This window comes from Sceloporus occidentalis, unplaced genomic scaffold, assembly GCF_023333645.1.
Source record: "Sceloporus occidentalis isolate IW3139 unplaced genomic scaffold, rSceOcc1.0.p SCAF_4, whole genome shotgun sequence".
Classification (NCBI taxonomy): domain Eukaryota; kingdom Metazoa; phylum Chordata; class Lepidosauria; order Squamata; family Phrynosomatidae; genus Sceloporus; species Sceloporus occidentalis.
The window spans coordinates 182,081,749-182,104,021 of record NW_028316984.1 but is presented as its reverse complement, the minus strand read 5'-3'; the positions used below and the strand labels follow the sequence as shown (position 1 = coordinate 182,104,021).

General features: G+C 42.7%; 1 long non-coding RNA gene across 1 annotated transcript; it reads left to right on the top strand.

Moving 5' to 3' along the window:
- Positions 1–11,475: 11,475 nt before the first annotated feature.
- On the top strand, positions 11,476–16,305 carry LOC149315104 (uncharacterized). The gene is made up of 3 exons (XR_016281160.1): positions 11,476–11,540; positions 13,215–13,323; positions 16,223–16,305. It is a non-coding gene; the product is annotated as an uncharacterized LOC149315104 (long non-coding RNA).
- Positions 16,306–22,273: the final 5,968 nt, after the last annotated feature.

Genomic DNA, 22,273 nt, shown 5'->3' with positions numbered 1-22,273 from the left:
TTTCTCCACATGCTTTTTAAATTGTGGTGCCCAGAACTGGACACAATATTCCAGGTGGGGCCTGACCAAAGCAGAATACAGTGGCACTATTACTTCTCTTGATCTAGGCACTATACTTTTATTGATGCAGCCTAAAATTGCATTGGCCTTTTTAGCTGCCGCATCGCACTGTTGACTCATGTTCAACTTGTGGTCTACTTGGACTCCTAGATCCCTTTCACATGTAGTTTCATTCAGCCAGGTGTCCCTCATCCTATATCTGTGCATTTCATTTTTCCGCCCTAAGTGCAGTTCCTTACATTTCTCTGTGTTGAATTTCATTTTGTTAGCTTTGGCCCAGCTTTCTAGTCTATTCAGGTCATTTTGAATCTTGATCCTGTCCTCTGGGGTATTAGCTATTCCCCCTAATTTGGTGTCATCTGCAAAGTTGATAAGTATGCTCCCAATTCTGTCATCCAGGTCATTGATAAAGATGTTGAATAACACTGGGCCCAGGACAGAGCCTTGTGGGACCCCACTGGTCACTTCTCTCCAGGATGAACAGGAGCCATTGTTGAGCACCCTTTGGGTTCGGCCGGTCAACCAGTTACAAATCCATTTAGCAGTTACTTTGTCTAGCCCACATTTTACAAGCTTGTTTGCAAGAATGTCATGGGAAACCTTGTCAAAGGCCTTACTGAAATCAAGATATACTATATCCACAGCATTCCCTTCATCTACCAAGCTAGTAATTTTATCAAAGAAAGAGATTAGATTTGTCTGGCATGACTTGTTTCTCTGAAACCCATGTTGACTTTTTGTGATTATGGCCTTGCCTTCTAAATGTTCACAGACTCTCTGTTTAATGATCTGCTCCAGAATGTTTCCTGGTATTGATGTCAGACTAACTGGACGATAATTGTTGGGAGCCTCTCCCCCCCCCCCCCCTTTTGAAGATGGGAACAACATTTGCTCTCCTCAGTCTGCTGGGATTTCTCCTGTTCTCCAGGAGTTTTCAAATATTATTGCCAATGGCTCCGATATTATATTTGCCAGTTCTTTTAATATCCTTGGATGTAGTTCATCTGGTCCTGGAGACTTATATTCATTTAGATTAACAAGGTATGCCTGTACTATCTCTTTACTTATTCTGTGCTGAAATTCCCCTATTCTGTCCTCTGCTCCATTATCCTCAGGTTGAGCACCCTTTGCCTTTTCTGAGAAGACTGAGGCAAAGAAGGTATTGAGTAATTCTGCCTTTTCTCTGTCCCCTGTTAGCATTTTGCCACCTTTTCCACACAGTGGCCCTACCATTTCTTTCTTCTTCCTTTTGCTGTGGACATATCTAAAAGAGCCCTTTTTATTGTTTTTAACCTTTTTAGCAAGCCTGAGTTCATTCTGCGCTTTAGTTTTTCTGACTTTACCCCTACACATGCCTGCTATTTCTTTGAATTCCTTTTTCGTGATTTCCCCCTTTTTCCATTTTTTATACATGTTCCATTTAAAACTTAGCTCAGTTGAAAGTTTCTTAGTCATCCATCCTGGTTTCTTAAGACACCTCCCATTTTTCTTTCTCATTGGAACGGTTTGAAATAGTACGTATCCAGTTCCTCTTACTAGTGTGATTGTGGTGAGAAAGGGGCTCTTGTGATAAACTCCTTGGACTCAGTTGTGTTTTAGATTGTATGTACCTTTTTAGAGTTGTATTTTAGCTTGCATGTGTATTAGATTGCATGTAGACGCTTAGGGCACAGCACCCACTGGGTGACTCTGGGTAAGTCATATGCTGCCAATCCCAGAAGGAAGGCAATGTTAAACCGCCTCTGAATTAATCTTACCAAGAAATGATAGGTTTGCCTTAGGGTTAGCATAAGTAAAAAAATGACTTGAAGACACACAACAACAACAATAACAAATGTTTATTGTCATTTTCTGTTTGTTTACAGCTACTCTCTTCCTGGGCCACATAGGCAATCCTTTGGTCCCTGCGGTTTCATGTGCTCCCTTGCTCTTTCTCTCTCCTTCCCTGCCCTCCATGAGCTCTCTCTCTGGATGAGACGCTCCAACTTTCCTAAAAGCATGTAATATTTAGCTTCCTCAAGAAGATGAACCTGTGTTTATTATGCACAAGGATTTGTGAGCTACTTTTATATATGTTATGAAGAAGATGATGCTTGATTGATATTTCTTCTAGATACAATGTGTGGTGGGCTGTGAGACTGTTCAAACCTAGTACACTAGAAACTTGAGAGAGATTCACTAAATCTCTCATATTTTTCAATACAGTGGGTCCTTCTCACCCATGGAGGGTTTGGTTCCCACCCCACACAGATGAAAAAAGCCATGCGTGAATGGGCTCAAAGAATCCTACAGTTGGAAGAGACCACAAGGGACCATCCAATCCAACCCCTGCCATGCATGAATACAAAATCAAAGCACTCCCAACAAATGGTTATCCAGTCTCTGTTTAAATGCCACCAAAGAAAGAGACTCTACCACTCTCCAAGGTGGCATATTCCACTGTCAAAAAGCTCCTACTGTCAGGAAGTTCTTTCTAATATTTAGGTGGAACCTCATTTCCTGTAGCTTGAATCCATTGTTCCATGTCCTAGTCCCGTGGTGGTGAACTTATGGCACACGTGCCCTCTCTGACATGCAAAGCCATTTCTGAGGGCACATGGAGAGACAGGAGGATGGGGGAAGAGTAGGAACAGGTGCACATCTGTTCCTCCTTTTCGCCTCCCCTCCCTGCCTTTTGCAGTCTCTGGGGAAGTCCCTCCCTTGGAAGCCCCACCCTGGAAGGTGGAGGTCCTGCCCCCAGAAGTCCTGTTCCCCCCGGGAGTCCCGCCCCCCAGCACCCAGTTCAGAAACACCTTGGAGTTTGGCACTTGGTCTCTAAAAGGTTCACCATCACTGTCCTAGTCTGTGGAGCAGCAAAAAAGAATCTTCTTCCATCCTCAGTATGACATCCCTTTAAATATTTAAACATGGTTATCATGTCACCCCTTAACCTTCTCTTCTCCAGGCTAAACTGGGAGAGGTGGGAAATATAAATAAACTAATTATTATTATTATTATTATTATTATTATTATTATAAACATCAATGTTTTACAATGATGTATTCAAGTCTTTTACTCCAAGTCTCAAGTCCTTACCTTGAAGTCTCAAATTGAGTCTCAAATCCTTGCAAGATATTTTCTAATGAAGTCTCAAGTCAGATCTCATCTCTGGGAGCCAATTTTAACAGAAAAAAGGAGGAGGTGATGGACTGTGGATGTGTGTGTGTGTGTGTGCGCGCACACACATGTACGCATCTGATGGAGGTGGGGATGGAAAGGAGAGATCCAAGTCGTTGAAGTAGATCAGCAGCACCAAGAGGACTGGCTGTGCATGCAAAAGTGTGTGATTATTTAATTTGGTTTGGGGAAGAAGCAGGAGTTGGTGGTTGAGGTGTTCTCTAGGAAGTCTTATCTGTTGCTTAGGAAAAGCTTTATAGGATCCTTCGGCATCAAAGCTGTTGCTGAACTCTCTGAGAAACATATCCTGCATTCTCAGGGACATGTTTTACCCGCTGCTAGGAAGTGCTTTAGAAGACAGTTTCTCCTCTTCAACCAGCAAGTCAGTAGCTAAAAATGCTCAAATCTTGAGTTGAATCATTTATGGCATAGTGGAATCCAAGTCAAGTCACTGAAACAACTTGAGTTCGATTCAAGTCCAAATCAAACAACTCAAGTCTCCATCACTGCTAAACATATCCAACTTCCTAAGCCGCTTCTCATAGGGCATAGTTTCCAAACCTTTCAGTATTTTGGTCACCATGAAACCAGCTTTCTAGCAGAAAATTCTAAATTACCTCACCAGCCTACAAATTTTGGGGTTTTGTAGGATGATGATATGATGTTTAAAGTGGTATCACACATCTATAATTGTGTGGTGTGGCTATAGGCCAAATATTATAAATGGTCACAAAAGGAGGAAGACCAGAGAGCCAGCCCTTTTGCAACATACTCATTTCCAAAAAAGTTTGTCTGATACTTTGTCCAATAGAATGAGCACAAAATTGCCATGCTTCTTGAAGAAAGGCTGACTCTATTACTTTGCCACTAAAAGGAATAGTAAGTGATTTTAAAGCCTCTTCACTGTATGGTGGACAGATGGAATGGGGAAAGAAGCTTAAAGAATGCCCCAAGTCTTCAAAGGGGCAATGGAAAGAGTCACAGCTTTATTTGCATAGCCAGATCCTTGCTCCTATGAAAGTGCAAGAAAGACTCAGGCAGAAGGGGGTTGTAATTAAAATACAGATCAAAAAGCCACATTTTTCAATTTGCCATGTTAAAAAAATAACAATCATCTTGTCATATTCTCTTTAAATAACAGATGGTCAAGCATGACTAATAGTTCTCTGACTGATGGAAATATGCGAAGTCTTTTTTTCATTTAGTAAGGGTCCCCCACCCCACCCCTAATTAGCTTGAGCAACATGGCGATACCAAATATTCAACAGGGACGTCAAGCAAAGGTTTTTGTCTAATGTTTTAAGAATGTTGCCAATGGTCCACATCAGGCCATGGAAAAAGTGTGTACACACCTGTGTTTTCCATCCATTTTTTGTCATAATCATCATGACAGTTGCTAGGGCAAAATCCATTCCCTCTGGAGAAGTTTCATTGGGTCAAGTTTTGTGTCAGTATTTGAAACAGCAGCACTCCCCCCCTCCAATCTCTCAGAAAAGTAATTAGACAAAGATTGTTTCTGCACTACATAATTCTAACCCTTTGATACCACTTTAAATGTCATAGTTCAGTCCCATGGAATCCTGGGAGCATGATTCCATTCTTCTAAATTTAAGTGCTAGAGACAGCTTGCAGAGAATCCTCTTTATTCCTTCTCTGGGATTCTGCATAGAGCCATGACAGGGACTGAGCCACTCTAACGGTATAGTGTAAATTCTGCATATTATTGTGCTTGTACAATAAGAATGATTGCATAGTAGAGTGGCAGAATAATAAAGTATCTGGGTTTTTCCTCCATTATACAATATCACAGAGAGTAATTTCTCTTCTTAGAGGATAATTTCCTCCTCCCAGACATGGGAACACCCACAATTAGGCAAAGAACATCTCAGTTCAAGCAAGGAAGCATGAATACCCAGAGCAGGATGGGACTTCTGAAGTTCATCCCAAGCTTTCTTCATATTACAAAGCTTGGGATGAACTTCAGAAGCCCAGTCCTGCTCTGGGTATCTGATTGTAAACAGTGGCATCACTAGCTAGGGTGCCATCCAGTGCGGAGAGTGTCATCCGGGAAGATTGTGCATTCACACCCCATCTGTTCCATCATTGGGCTTCCTCTTCAGGCTTCCTTCCCAGGGAGAAAGTCCAGTGATGGAGCAGCCAGGAAACTGTGTTTGCCCTTCCTGCTGCTCCATTGTTGGGCTTCCTTCCTAGGGAGAAAACCCAGCAATGGAGCAATCCGGAAGGGTGCACATTTGCTCCTTCTGCACCAAAGGGGGAGGAGGACCCATCCATCTGTCACTCCTCCTCTGGGGTGTCCCCTGGTGCAATCCACATCCCCTGCACTTCCTAGTGACTCCACTGATGGTAAGGATGGATGGATAAATTTTAAACTGTTTCAGCACAGAGGGACTAAACCAGTGAGACTTGCACCAAAATGTTGCCGTGTTCAATCCTTCTGCTCTTGGCTATTCCATTCTACAACCCCATAACTCTTCTGATACACTTTCAATCAGGTAAAGTAGAAGGCAGTAGGAAAAGAAGAAGACTGCATTACATGCAGATGACCCTGAGCTTGCAAGACCTGAAAACAGGGAGATTTGGAGATCTGCCATTCATAGGGTCACCATAAGTTGGAGTTAACTTCACAATAGTTAGTAACAGCATATTCTCTCATATAGAACCCAACGCTGCTTACACTGTAGCTCAAATAATCTTAAAATCCATTTATAATATTAATATGGAACAATTAAAAACACATAAAAATCTATTACAGATTAAGAAGCAACACACTTGTTGCACTATCCCAAATGATTAAAAGATGAAGGCCTATTTAAATAAGAAGGCTTTACCTGCTGATGAATTTTAAAAAAAGCAAAGAGAAGGCAACCAAGCTTCTCTCAGAAGAGTTCCATGCCCTGGTAGCAGCCACTAAGACGATTCTCTCTTGTGTCCTCACCAAACATGTATGGTATAGTGGAGAGACCAAGAGAAAGTCCTATCCTGAAGATCTCAAAATGCAGCTAGTCTCATATAGGATTGTATGGTCTTTCAGGTAGTCGGGACCTAAGCCCTATGGGGCTTTAAAGGTCATAACCAGCACCATAGAATCACAGAGTTGGAAGAGAGCACAAGGGTCATCCAATCCAGCCCCCTGCCATGCAAGAATACACCATCAAAGCACTCCTGAGAGATGGCCATCCAGCCTCTCTTTAAAAATCTCCAAAGAAAAAGATTCCACTACTCTCAGAGGCAGCGTGTTCCACTGTTGATCCAGCTTTTGCCATCAGGATTATTATTACCAGTATTGGCAACAGTGGTTTGAGTGTTGGACTATAACTCTGGAGACCAGGGTCTGATTCCCTGCTCGGCCATGAAACCAACTGGGTGACCTTGGTCAACACACTCTCAACTTCAGGGGATGGCAATGGCAAACCTCCTTTGAAGAATCTTACCAAGAAAACCCCATGATAGGGTCACCTTAGGGTTGCCATAAGTTGGAAATGACTTGAAGGCACACAACACACACACACACACACACACACACACACTATTTACTGCTAATGATATTGGAACCTTTTGATCAGAAATCTCTCCTGTTTAAACTGAGTCAGGCCACAAGTTCATGTAGCTCAGTGTTTCCTACCACAATAATGGGGAAATTGTAGCCTGAAGGCCAAATATGTCATGCAGGGTTTCTTCATCTCACCCACCACTTTCTCTTCTGGGCTGCATCTCTTCAGTTTCCCTTCTCAGTGTTGGGGAAAGGTAGCCCTTCTCTAGTACTGACAAGACAAATCCACTCTTATCTCTAATCAGTGGCACTTTCCTGCTTATGATGGGGAAAAAGCTTTCCAGTGCTGATCTCTCATTTCTCAGCCCCGCTGTGAGCTAAGATTTCCTACATCATCTGCTTTAAATGGAGATGCCAAGAACATTGCACCTTTTGTATTCAAAGCATTCAGTACATGTCCTGCCTAAAAATTCAGTGATTGTTACTAGGAAGCAAAATGTGATTGTCAGTATTTAGTTGTGTATATCAGCAAAGTGATGAAATATCTATTTTTGGACATTCACAAAATTTATTCATGATTGTCTACATTTGCATGTGAATATCACCCTTCACGAAATTTGGGGCATTATTCTGTCTCTATCTGTCCACATATCAAAATGCTGCAAATTTTTCTGCTTATCACAAAATCAAGAGTATATTTGGCTTGACCTTCCTTACATTTTCTTGTCTGCGGAGTAAAACACAGTTTTTCTAACATTCCAATTATGGATTCTGAGATTCAGTTGGTTCAAAATCCTTGATAAATGCTGGGCTTGGGATTGGGGGGGGGGGACAAAATGAGGACATTGCCCCCAAATAAGACTTCTTACCCACCATATGAAACTTTCCTTCAGTCCCAAATTTCTAGCATTGCAAAGAATGAGACACTGGAAATTGTTCACACTTAGAACTATTACATTTGCTGTGTTCACATTCCCTTGGTAACTTTGCTTGCCCCTTTTCTTTGGATTCCGAAACTCTCTTTCTAAATGCTCAACTGGACTTTTCAATTACTGGAATGTTAGAAATTTAGGGACTGAAGGAAAAATTTACTGGGAGTGCAGAATTCTTATTTGGCGAGGCAAAGCCCTCACTTTCCCTCAACTGGATAAATGGATATAAGTGTTAAGAACTCCTTCTATTTGCTAGTCTTTTTGCCTTATTTTGCACATGCACACCCCTCCCCCCAATGTTCTCATGCAAAAATTTTAGCTTGTCATCTTCTTTCCTTCACCCATGGTGCAAAATTACTCAGGCTTAACAAGGAAAGTAACTGACATGTTTCTGCAAAAATATGTATATCATATTGCACAGGTGGCCCATCGCAATAGTTACCATTTCCAAATATATTTGTCTTTTATGTTCACAATACAGAAATAGACTTGGCATTCTTCTGTAGAGTCTTTCACAGACAGTCTGTACAAGTTTCTTTCATATTATTGATCTAAAGGGAGGATGGCATAACTGAGAACAGTATGTATGAGATCATGCATTGATTTGTGCTGAATTGCCCCCACCCTTTTTAGCTCTATGTGAAATCATGTTCTACAGAGAAAAGTAGATTCTCCTTTCCCCAGTCCAACCACCTATGTTTTAAATTAGCAGCTGAATTTCTTACAACATTTACAAGACCAACATATAAACATAGGAAGCTGCCTAAACCAACCAGCTCCACTTTATGAAGTTCTCAGTGGAACTGGCTCCACAAAGTGATATACAAGAGTCTGTATCAACAGCACTACACAGGCTAAATGGAGATGCTGGTATTTGACTTTGAATTCTCTCAGCCCTCAAATTGTAAGGCGATAAGATCTTTTATAATAGCCAGAGCTGGCCTTACTATTAGGCAAACCGAAACAGTTGCTTCAGGTGGCAGATGCTGGGAGTGGCAGAAAGGTGTTGCAAGAGAAAATTGAGGGTCTGCCCTGCATCCCTAAGCAAGAATTCTGCCTTTTAGTGTAGTGGAAGGTGCCATTTCATTGTGACAGTTGAAGAAAGACTCAGCTGATAGTCTAGTCTCTTTTTGCCCTAGGAACTTCTTCTTAAGTTCAGCCACCAGGATACCTCGGGCTGGCTGTGGAAAGCCCCTCTTGGGTGCTATTTTTAAAAAAATACTGAGAGATAGCATAATTTGGCTCAGATTGCAGGAAGGAAGTTTAATATGAAATGCATCCCTTAGAAAGATGAAGGAAGGAGAGGCAGTGTGGTGGAATGGTTTGAACATCGGAGACCAATGTTTGAATCCCTGCTCAGCCCTGGAAACTTGGGAAAGTCACATTCTCTCAACCCCAGAGGAAGGCAAACACAAATCCCCTCTGAACAAATTTTGCCAAGAAAACCCAGTGACAGGGTTGCCACATAAATCAGAAACAACTTGAAGGCACATGACAACAAGATGGAGGAAATGAGAGGTTGTGTCTGATCAACTTATTTAAGGTCCCTACTACCATTAATTAATGCTTTTAGTTAATTAATGAAGGCCCCTACTACTGAATACTGACTAGAAGCCAAAATGATTAAACTGAGGTTATTGTTACTTTAGACATATCATCAGAAAACATGACTCATTGGAAAAGACGACAATGCTTGGTAAAATCTAAAGGCAGTAAGAGCAGAGAAAGACCACAGATGGATTGATTCAGTAAAGGAAGCTGTAGCCATCAATTTGTTGGAGCTCTTGGAGGTATTGCCTTCATAGGGCTGCCATGAAATTATAGCTGACTTCACAGCAAATAACAATTATTCCCTCCCTCATTGAGTAATGGACTTTTAAAGTGCAAAGCATGAATTGTGCTTCACATATAAACTGACCTGTAATATTTGTAAATGAAGATGTTTTGCGTGCAATGATTTTGTGTGATGAATAAAAGGAAATAAGATAAAGGCTCAAGAGATACCAGTCTTTGTGTAGCTCATTCTTGCATTCCAAAACAAAAGAATTTCAAAAGTTTTCTCTTGGGGAAAAGTACAAAAACAGTTGCAGACTCCCCCCCCCATAATTTTTGGCAGTTTGATAAGGTTCCTCCCCCCCAAAAAATTAATTTGTGCAAAAACCAACCTCGTTTTTAGTGCAAAACAATCTCACCCAATAAATGGTATATTTTGTGCATACACACACAGACAAAGTTTGTGGACAATAATAAAGTTTTTCACAAAAAATAACAAAATGTGAAAACATGCAGTGGCTGGCCATTTTCTCAGTGGAGTGCCTTGAGTTGTCAATACAACCTTGATTGTTGAAAATGAGAAAATCAGTATATTCTTATTGTACATTATCATGTAGTACATCTCTCTGTGGTGCATTTTATCTACTTGTAGCACAAGAAGGCCTAGTTGGTGTAAGTTGCTCTATCAGGGGCCAGAGCATGGGTGCTCCTCTCATTGGAAAAACATGTCCTTCATTCTCAGTGTATGATTCCATTGAAAAATGCTTTATACATATTATAATGACATCATTAAAATCTGTGATATGGCTCCACTTTTCAGGCTGAGCATAGAATTGTCACACATTCAAGCAGGAAAAATGGCAGAAGATGATGATTAGTTTACTGGCTCACGATGCCACTAGGACCCTTAACAGTCAAGTTCACAGTCCTTTATGCTGCTGTTCCTATAAATAGTAATTTTATATTTCTTACCCGCCTCTCCCTAGGCTTAAGACAGGGTACAACATAGATTAAAACAAAATACAGTTAGCCCTCCATATCCACAGATTCCTTATCCATGGATTCAAGCTTCCACAGCTTGAAAATATTCAAAAACTATATAAATTCCAATAAACAAGCCTTGATTTTGCCATCTTATATAAGGGACACTATTTTACTAAGCCATTGTATATAACAGGACTTGACCATCCACGAATTTTGGTATCCATTGAGGTTCCTGGAACTCAAATCCAGGGGCCAGTTATACATAACTGACCATTAAACACATACAACACATAAACATAAGATTAGAACAGCCATTACATATTCAAATCATCCAGATTAAAATATGCAGATTTAAAATTCATACTGGGTAGCTTACCAGGAGAGATAGGTCTTCATAGCAATAGCAATAGCAAGTACATTTCTATAACGCTTATCAGTGCACTTAAGCCAGGGGTTCCCAACCTGGGGGTCGCGTGACCCCTTCTGGGGAGTCTCCAGGTTGGGAATCCCCCCGCCACCCCTCCCCTTCTCCCCGCGGGTGCCAGCGGTGGAGCAGGCATCGCGCGGGGAAAAGGAGAAGGGGGCGGGGCTCCCTCCTTTCTCTTCTCCCTGCGAGTGCCCGCACTGGCACAGGCACACGCAAGGAGAAAGGGAATGGAGGAAGGGATGGGGAGGTCCCTCCTCCTCGCCCTTCCTTCCTGCAGGTGCAGGCACCCACAAGGAGGAAGGGACGGAGGGTCCCTACTCCTTTCCCTTCCTTCCTGTGGGTGCAGGCACCCGCGAGGAGGAAGGGACGGGCAGGCTGCCTCCTCCTCTTCTCCCCGGGGCTGCCAGGCAACCGCGGGGAGAAGGGGAAGGGACTGCAAGCCCCAGCGGGCTTTGTGACTGGAAGTCCCGCCCATTTTCCCTCAGCAGCCTCCCTAATTGGTTGGGAGGCCAGGAAGGGGCGGGACTTCCGGCCGCAAAGCCCTCTGGGGCTTGTAGGCGGCCAAAAGTCCCGCCCCTTCCCATTCTCCCAACCTATCAGGGAGGCCGTGGGCGGGACTTTCGTCCCCAAAGGGGGTCGAGGCCCAACAAAGGTTGGGAACCACTGACTCAAGCACTCCCTAATCGGTTTACAAAGTGTAAGCTAATTGCCTCCAACAATCTGGGTACTCATTTTAGCAACCTCCTCAGAAGGATGCAAGCCTGAGTTGAGCTTCAGCCCTTTTGCTGGTATTGAACTCACAACCTTATGGGTTGTGAGTGAGTGGCTGCAGTACAGGCATTTAACCACTGTGCCAACAGGGCTCTTTAATACTGTTTTAAATTCAGACAGCATATTTAGCTGTTGACTCTCTCCTAGCAGGTCATTCCACAATCTAGGGATGGCTGATGAAAATGTCCTCTTGGTTACAGTTTGCAGTCTAGTTCTGGCTGGTTGAAATAAATGTCCCCCAAAAGGACGTAAGTGTAGAAGTGGATTATACAGAAGGAGGTTCTCCCATAGGTAATCTGGACCCAAACCATGTAGAGTCTAATGGTCCAGAATGCCTAATCTGGTAAACAGATGGGCATATTTACAAGAGATAGCGGGACCATTGTGGTAGAATTTCCCCTTAGGCTAATACTGGCTCAAATTGGGAAATAATGGCCTGTTACAGACAGCCAAAATAAAGCTGCTTCAAGTCACAGTGGAGGTATGGTGTCTCAATGATGCATGCATCCTAAGAGTCCAGAAGCTGCACCAAAGCCACCTTCCAGTCCTTAGGGCTGGAGTGTGGCTTTGGTGCGACTTCTGGACTCTTAGGATGCATGCATCATTGAAACACCATACCTCCAATGTGACTCGAAGCAGCTTTATTTTGGCTGTCTGTAACAGGCCAATGGGCCCAAACAGACAGGCCAAATAAAGCTGCTTCGGGTCACATGCAGCATTTATGCTGTTTAAATGCTGCATGAGTCCTAAGAGGCGGAATCTGCGCCAAAGCCATGCTCCAGTCCTAAGGACTGGATCTCAGCTTTGGCGCAGCTTCTGGCTTCTTAAGATGTGTTTTTCATTTAAACAGCATACCTCCAAAGTGACCTGAAGCAGCTTTATTTTGCCCTGTCTTTTTGGGCCCAGTGTTTCTTCAATGTATAAGTAGACCACCAGAATCTATAAAGGGAAAATAAAACAGAGATAAAGTTGTGGAAATCAGGACTGGATCACATGTGCATGTTCATAACTTGACAACTGCATCTCAGGTGGTGACTTCTATGTGCGAATGAAACATAACAGTTCTAGTACCTCAAAAAGAACTTTTCTTGTAAGCCTTCAAGACTGACAGCCCTAAGAATGCTGCAATCTGTTGGGGTGGAAAAGAAGTTTTATTTCCCACAATTATTTATTTTCATGGCTGACCCTACCATGAGTCAGAGTGAGGTGTCACCACCACCAACAGATTTCAAGTGGCACGAAAGATGCAGCAAAATTGTTATTTATTAGCATTTTAGGTTTACAACCAGGGCTGGCAAGGAAGAGGTGCTTGTGGGATATCTTGTCTCAGGTGGTAAAAATAACTTGAAAGGTCTTAGGTACTATATTCCTTCATCATATGTGTGTGTGTGTGTGTGTGAGTGTGAACAGAGAGAGACTTTTTATGTATTTTATGTTTTCATTTTGTGAGCTGTCTTGAACCTCAGTAAAGAAAGTCTAGTTTATTGGCCCATTTTGTCCTATTACACACAAGCATTCTTTGGATACTGGACTTTAGACTTCTAAATGATTGCTTTGCAATCATTATGAGTCATGAAGCTCCATTTCTTCTTGTTTTCAGGGTCCAGGAAGAAATGTTACATCACCCCAAATGCAGCCTGTTCACACATTCAGCTGTGAATCATTAAGTGCTGAAGAATAAAGCCATGAAATAAGTGATGTATGTGCAGGTGAGTGAGTGCTGACTCACTAAAATACCTCTTTTGAAAGTGCTGATTGACTTTTAATTCAGCCTGGCTTTTCAGTAGTTGGAGCTAAACTGAAAGACAGAGTTCTTTGGCTTTGTTTTTTTAAAGACATTTTGTATTCATTGAGGTTGTAATTACTGCTTATGTGCAGGCGTTGTGGGCTGATGCCTGCCCAGAACCTTCAGAACAGAAGAGGGTAGTGAATCAAATAAATGCTGGTCCTTGTCATATAGACATTGTTCTCCCTTGTTTTTCCTGCAGAATTTTGAACTTTTCTTCACAACTGAGTAAGAAGATTGAAAGTGTCATTTTCAGGAATTTTGCCATGATTAATAATTGTGTTAGCGACACTGACATTTTGATAGTCTCTCTCTCTCTATATATATATAAAATCCTGAGTATTTTACATATTGTTTGTCTGATTCCATTTTAGCTAAGTGGTGAGAATGTTCAGGGGCACTGCTTCCTGGGTGTAGTTAGCTTTAGATAAGAGAATGCACTGGAGATTTAAGGTACTTTTGTAACATGCTTTATTCACAAACCATAGGTACTCCTACAAGGAAACTGATCTGTCCTTGAACTTTCTTTCAAATCACATCTTTCTCTTTCGCTATCCTTTGCCTACTTTCTGTCTCACATCTTTGTTGTATATGAAAAGAGAGAGGACACATTAAGGAGAAAGCAATGAAAATGAATGTCAACTGGGAGAAATGCAAGGTACTATATTTAGGCAGAAAAAATGAAATACAAGGAATAGGATGGGTGACACCTGGCCTGACAATAGTACATGCAAGAGAGATCTAGAAGTCTTAGTGGACCACAAGTGAAGCATGAGCCAACAGTGTGATGCAGCAGGTAAAAAAGCCAATATGATCCTAGGCTGCATCAATAAGAGTGCAGTGTATAGACTGGAGGAAGTAATAGTACCACTCTATTTTGCTTTGGTCAGACCTCACTTGGAATATTGTGTCCAGTTCTGTTCACACAACTCAAGAAGGATGTGGACAAACAGGAGAATGTCCAGAGGAGGACGAGCAAAATGGTGAAGGGTCTCGAAACCATCCCTATAGGGACATGTTTAGCCTGGAGAAGAGACAGTGAAGAGGTCAAATGATGGCCATGTTTAAATACTTGAATAAATGTCATATGGAGGATGGAGCAAGATTGTTTTCAGCTGCTCCAGAGACTAGGACACAGGACAATAGATTCAATCTATAAGAAAAGCGATTCCGCCTAAACATGAGGAAGAACTTCCTGATGTTAAGAGCTGTTAGACAGTGGAATACTCTGCCTCAGAGAGTGTTGGAGTCTCCTTCATTGGGGATTTTTAAACAGAGGCTGAATGGCCATTTGTTAGGGGTGCTTTGATTGTGAGTCCCTGCATGGCAGGAGGTTGTACTGGGTGACCCTTGTGGTCTCTTCCAACTCTGTGATGCCAAGCCAGAGGCTCCACCACTGATGTTGCATACCTCCTTCTTCAAATTGACTATGGACATCTGAAGGGGGAATACTACACCCAAGTTTGGGAATAGCTATTAAGTGCTAGTTTGTTGTGGGTTGTGAAGACACACCCAACTAAAGGTGGTGGCAGGTTTGGGTGTGCAACGCCGGTACCCTGGTGAGATCAAACTCTTCTACCCAAAAAAGGCTCTGAAGCTGAATGTAAAGTTCAAAAGGGGGAAAATTTAATTTAAAGGACAAAATAAAGAGTTTTCTCCTCCCCAGCTCTAAACAAAAGGCACTTTACAGTTTCAGCAATCTTCCGGATGTCATCTTTCTGGGTCTGATGTTAGTTTGCTCTCCTCACTCAATGGAGCTGGTGCAGGGTCTTTCAGCTCCTGAATTCTTTATTCACTTGTTGCTGGTAACTAATTTGGCTGAGACCTGGCAACTGAAATGGCTAACGTGTAAGAAATGCCCTTTCCGGCTGTCTGGGCCTGTTTGCCACCAAAAAGACAGCTCTCTGCCTGCTCACAGCAAAGACTGCTCCAAACTAAAAGCTTCCAGCTACAACAGAGCATGCTGGGAAAGGGCAAACCAAACCTGGAAATAATGCAGGGGAATCCTACAGCTCCTCCCACAAACTAATACAATGACTTTTCTACACTAAAATAATCTATGGCCTGAACCAGCATGAAAGAAAATGCAGGGGAAATTCAATCAGTCCTGGCAGGACATCACATGTGTAATTATTTAATCCCTCTCACCCCCACTCCTCTCCATCAAGGTCTAAGTAGTTGTGTTATTGGTTAGCAACACTACCAATTTGAATATGGAAATAATTTGATAAATACATATAACTACAGTTCTCCCTCCACGTCTCGCTCCTTCATGGACTGGCAATCTGGGAGGGTTAAAATGGCACATGTGTCAGAGCATGCAGCCATTCAAGCCAATGGGGCTTGAATATGTGTGAATTTCCATTTTCGTGGGGCATGTGTGTCCGGAACGGATCTTCCTGTGAAAATGAGGAATGACTGTAGTTATGTATTGGTCCATTTCTCCCTTTACCCAAAGAGATTTAACAAATAAATGTGCTGGTTAGCAGCACTCACTACTCTTGCGGTGCAATGAATAAGAGTTTTTGCCTTTTTATTAACTGCAGGGTTTAGTTCCAAGAAGAGCAAGATAGTTGGGGAGCATTTGGATTGTTAAGAACTGGAGAAAGCTGGGACTAAACATGTGCCTGAGCATTTATCTTTGCAGATCATGCTTCTTAATTCTAAGAGCTTGTGGAAGTAGATGATGCGGTTTTTTAACTGAGTAGGAAAATGTTCTGCATATACTCTGAGGCACTTTCTGATTAGGTATTCTCCACTCTTGATGCAGGCACAGATCTTTGTAGCCACTTTGTATTTAGCTGTCTAATCTCTTCTGGCAGGAAGATCATCTGTAGAAGCCCTCCTCCATGTCCCACTACCTTCTCGGCCTCATTTGCTGGGAACAAGGGAGAGGACCTTTTTGGTGGCTGCTCCCAGACTTTGGAACTCCTACCCTAGAGAGGCCAGGATGGCTCCCTCCTTGCTCTCCTTACATTGTCAGGTCAAAACATTTTTGTGTTGTCAGACCTTTACAAACTGGCTAGGGATGAGCATTTTAATGCTGTCTGGAGCTATTTTAAAAGTTTGTATATAGTATTTTAATATTTAAATGTTTAATATTTTAACCATAAATTGTTTAATTGTTTTGTAAATCATATCTCTTTATACTTTTATTAAAGTTTTTTTTGTATTTTTAATTTGTATTAATTTGTATTTTAAAAAAATATTTCCCTAGCCACCTTGAGTCCAATTATTGGAAGAAAGATGGGAGATTAATAATACAGACAATTTGAATTGAAGTGATCAAATGAACACAATTTCTTTTTTTGTTTTTCTATTCCATAGAAACTGTTCACCATATTTTTAGGATTAGCAAACAGCTACATGTTGGGAAGGGGTGTGTGTGATGAACAGCAGCAGAAGAAAGAAAGATTCACATTAGTGATAATCTATCAGTTTATTACATCCTATGCTTTAGAAGAGGTTTCCTTAACCTGGCAGTTTCCAGATGCATTCTATACTACTCCTACCACTCTCACACATCAATAAATTAGGATTTGTAGTCCTACACATCTAACAAGTGTTTTTAAGGTGCCAATAACAAAATGTGCCACTAGAGGGCAAAGGTGACTACCAAACATGCCATTTAATTTCTTAAAACACACACACAATATTTAATTAGCAAACAAATAAATGATTGTACAGTGAATTAAATTCCACCCAGCCCCCCATTTGTTGGCAACAACAAATTAGTTTTCCAGCTTCTACCTAACAGCAGTAAAGAATTAATTTTTAAATATTAGATGCCAAGCTTTAGAAATGCAACTAAACTTGAATTTTAAAATGGAGAAGTGTACATATATCAGCTTCTCTTCTTCTGAAAGGCATCCTCAACATTCAGGCATTACCTTTGGGGACCAAGGAACTGCTTGATATTACAGCAGGGTTGGCAGAATGGAGAACACTTCCTCTGGCTGGAGAGAAATGCAGCTGGGATGGGATGCAGTCCCCACTGTTTGGCCCCTCTCTCCCTCTGGCAAGTAAATAGTCATAGCAGTGCCCCATTGGCTTCACAGACCCATTCAATAAATTGTAAGGTAATTTACGATAAATTGTAAGGTAATAAATTGAATGGTAAGTCAGCACATAGGTAAATCCAGATTATTTAATGGGTTGCTTTAGGTAGGATTAGCAACAGAATTCAGGCCAAGACCTTTCTTTCCATTTTAGCCAGTCCAAGGATATATTGAGGTTCAGTGGTGTCATTGAAGTGGGTGTCACCTGGTGAGGGTCGGGAAGGAAGAATTGCCTTAATATTCAACTAATACCAGAATTGTTTTTATTGGGATTGATGAATGACCACATGGAGAAGATGCTACCACTGGGAGTCCATTCTAGAGTAGCAGCAAGGTGCAAACCTTTTTGTTGATGAATTCATGAAAAACCTTCCAATTTTCTGACTCACACCCTCAGTTGCTATACTCTTCTGCATTTAAAATCATATTGCTGTCTTATGCATGTGTACATTCCCCCATCAAAGCAGCAGAACATTTTTGTCTTATGAACAATGTCTGCATCCACTACATGGTTGCGGAAGCAGAGCAGTGCTTGCAATGCCATTCTCATAGGTGTGTATTCCACATGGTTGTGCATATAGTTATGCATTTGATTAGGTGTCAACTGCACCACACTACCTCTCGACCCAAGGACTGTGGAGTTAATGCATTACTCCACATGCATGGTACACAATACTACAGTAGGCTCACAGCCACTACCTTATGTTTTCATTTTTCCCTTTACAAGGGGCAGGAAAAGATTCTCAGTTACTATTCTGCACGGATTTATTTTATTCCACTTGCTCATCCATTTCAAGTGTTTCACAAAATCTTAAGCTAAACAGCTGTAAAAAAACAATAACAAAAAACAACTTTCCTGAAATAAAATTAAATATAATAAATATGTAAAAAGGACATATCCCAAAACATACTTTTTCAATTGAAAAGAGAGTGAGAAAGAGAACGGAGGGGTATTTACGGCATCTTTTAAGCATGCTAAGGGGTCGGATTCATTCCCTTATTTTAAAATTAATTGATAAAGTACCTGCCTCATGGCATTCTCTAGGTTACTGCATACAGCAATACAACGTTTTACTAAGCAGTACCTTATACCCAGAGGATGTGACTGCAACATCTGTACCAAAATAAAGAGAGAAATAAAAAAGAAGAAGAAACAAAATTAAACTGTGGATAGGCAAACAAATTAAAATAAAAGCTGGATTTCAATTATCAAAGATGGAGTGACCTAAACAGAAAGGCCCTTACAAGCCAAGCACACCCCAAATAACCTCAGGGAAGCTGTTGCAGCCCAGGAAGTTCAGACATCAAATCCGAGCGCAATACAACTTTGTGGTAGAATATGGGAATTGGGAGAAGAGGAGGGGGGAAATATAGATTTCATGTTTCACAAGGCTATGATTATGTGATATACACATTTTTCTTCCAACATCAAAGTCCTGTTGTTAATAGTTAAATATTCACAGATGCAAATGAGCTTTTCTTTTGCATAAAGCGATAATTATTTTATTCATTAGGACTTGGTAAAATGTTGTCCTCAAATTCCATGTTAATTTTTGCTTTAGGGCCCCCGAGATGCAGGTTTCTGAGTTGAACTGGGAACGCTATTGTGAGAGGAGCTGATTTCCATGGAAGAGCAGGCCTGCTTTAACCAAACCACTCCAGCATTCTTAGTATGGCATGTCCAGCCTTGCCTATTATATCCGCTAAATGTCTGCAGGGAGATTGTGAGGGGACTAATGTCCCACCAAGGTCATCTGTCAATGCCAGAGGAGGAGGGAAGGAACTGTCAGTCTCCTAGCATCCCAGATACAGTCTCTGTATGTCCCCCATCTTGTCTCTCTATCCATGGGCAGAGTATGAGTTGTCATGGATGAAGCTTGTCCTTCCTTCTCGGCCTCACCTCCCAACATTACACCCTCATCTACACACACACACACACACACACACACACACACACACACAGCTGTACAGTTTTCCTGGGGTCAAGAGAAACAATGGAGCAAAGAGGACAGGGGGAGCTCTGTACTCGGCTGCAGACACTTGATAAATGGGTGGGCAGGCAGCAAGTGACAATATGCAGACAAGTGATATCATTTGCAAATGGATTCAGCAACGAGTGAAAAAAAGAAAATGTGTGTGGGGAAGGCAGGGGAGAGGACAAAGTCATGGGCATGGTGTGTGTGGGGGAAAGTATCTCATTAATTCCTCTAAGGATATATAGTGAACATGCGATTTCAAAACAGAAATGTCTTAGGAACTTGGTTAAGTGGAAATTATGGTAAGGGGACTATTTTCCTATTTGAATGTAGAATATAATGGGAGGAAAGCAGCCCTGCCTAATCTACTAAAAATGCAGCTTCAAAATAACTACGGTAGTTGCCTATGAGTTACTCATAATTAATGATTTTTCCAATAATGTTTGTATTCATTTAGTTACAGCTCTAATATCATACTTTTCCTACTTGTGCACTGTAGCTTTAACTTTTTTGTTACTATTACAGTTATTGGGGCATGATCTCATTGAATGGTGGGAAAAGAACATCACACAGTTGAAGTGCTATTTCTAACTGTGGGCCATTTCAGACTACAGCACTATATTCCACTTTAAGTGCATCCTATGGAATTCTGGGAATTGTAGTTTAGTAAGTCACTAGAGCTTTCTAGCTGATATTTCTAAATGCCCATTCTTCAAATCCTAGGATATCATGGGACGTTAACACATGATTCTTTGTCAGATGTTTGCTTGTTTTTAAAGTAACACAAAGAACCTGGGTGGTAAGTGGACCTTGATTTAGATCCCTTGAGTATTATATTCATATTGTTCTATTTATTTATTTTAACAATTTCCTAAACTCATTCTTTCATTTAAAAAGGATCCCAGGTTTTAATGGAATTCAAAACATTAAACATTAGAAATATTAAAAATGCATTAAAAGACTCTATACCAACCTTAAAACACGGCTTTAGAAGTCTAACTCTAATTAGGCCCTATGCAAACCGGCACTTTGGAATGGCCTGGGTGCGGAGTCGGGGCGTAGTGTCTACACAATGCATGCCCTGGCTCTGCTCCAGGGCACCATGATGGCATGCACCGCACCATGCGGTGCACGGCTATACGGCGCTCCTCCAGGGCTGTGCCCACATGATGCAGTGTGAAGGACTGCTGTATAGATGCAGTGCTGTGGTTATCGTGCCATGGAAAGGCCAGATCGGGGCCACAGTGTGTGGTTGCTGTGGCCCCGATCTGGCTGAAAAAGGGGCGGCTAGAGGCCTTTATAGGGCTTTACAGGATAAAACCAACACTTTGAATTGTGTCTGGAAAAGGAATGGCAGACAATGGAGTTGTTGTAACAAAGGAGTTGTGTGCTTGCTACAGCCAGCTCCAGTTAACACCCTGGAGATTATCAGATGGGAACAAACATGCTTGTCCTGTCTTTTTCCCGTTCTCATAACGTGATTGTGAGAAGATTTTCATACACCGCACTTATCAAGATATTAACTTGTTCGGAAAGAGCTATCGACTGTGATCACGCGAAAACAACATTGTGCAGATCCCATCATTGTCCCATCATTGAAGTGGGATTGCCCAGCATTTTGCATTAATGGAAGTTCATGTCAATGCAATGCCGTTTCAATGACGGGACAATAGTGCTGCGATGTGAAAGCCTTTTGCAGGGTCACAATCAAAGACTGGATAAGGACGAAGGAGCAATCCCGTCCTTATCCCATCCCTGGGTAATCATCTCCCTTGGCTGCAACTCTTTGGGACATCTAACTGGCCTTGGCGCTTGGCGGCCAGTTTTGGACGTGTGGGCCCTTTAAGGACCATCTGGGGGGAAGTTGGGAGGAGCCCCGCCAGGTGAGAGCGGCGGGGATAAAGCCGGGGAACCGGACCCTCCCGACACGCCCCCTTCCGCCTCCACGCCAGGACCACCGCTGCCGCCGCCGCTGTCGCCGGGACTGCACCCTTCGCCGGGCGGCCTCCTCCCGGGTTCTTCGAGGTGCGCATCTGTGCACCGCCCCGGGAGTGCCGCCCACGGACTTGGGCAACACCGCAGTTGCGAAGCTGCGCAGCTGCGCAGTTTTCCATCAGGGCGTGGGAGGCTTGGGTTAGCCAGGGAGCACGAGGATGCCTATAGTGGCTGCCCTCTGCTCCACTAGTTGCCATAGAGGGACGGGGGGAGGTTAGGGATGCGGGGGATGCCTGGGCCGGGGATGACATCTTGGAGGGCGGAGCCCCAATTGAGGTTGTGTGGGGCAGGGGGAGGTATGGCGGTGGGAGAAGGGACCTGCGTTCCAGGGGAAGGCGCGATCGATGCGCTATATCTATCTCGCCTTCCTGTCCCCCTCCCATCCTGAAGGACCTGAGGGTCGTTCCAACCGTGCCACAAACCCTGTCGCTGCTCCTGTGCAATGCCAGGTCTATTAATAACAAGACCCACATCCTCCAGGATCTCCTGGAGGACTCGAAGTGTGACCTGGCTTGCATTACCGAGACCTGGCTGGGGCCTGAAGGGGATGCTGTGTGGGCTCAGGCCCTGCCTGCTGGGTACTCGGTGAAGGACCAGCGCAGGTTAGGTGGGCGGGGGGGGGGGTGTGGCCTTGGTACATAGGAACACCGTGTCCCTCACCAGGAACCACATCCGACAGACCTCCTATATCGAGTGTATTTACCTGACCCTAAAGGCTAGGGACAGTCTAGGGATTCTGCTGGTGTATCGGCCACCCCGTGCATTAGCGGACTCCCTTAACGAGCTGACACAGCTGGTCGCTGAGCTGATGTTGGAGACGCCCAGGCTTCTTGTCCTGGGCGAT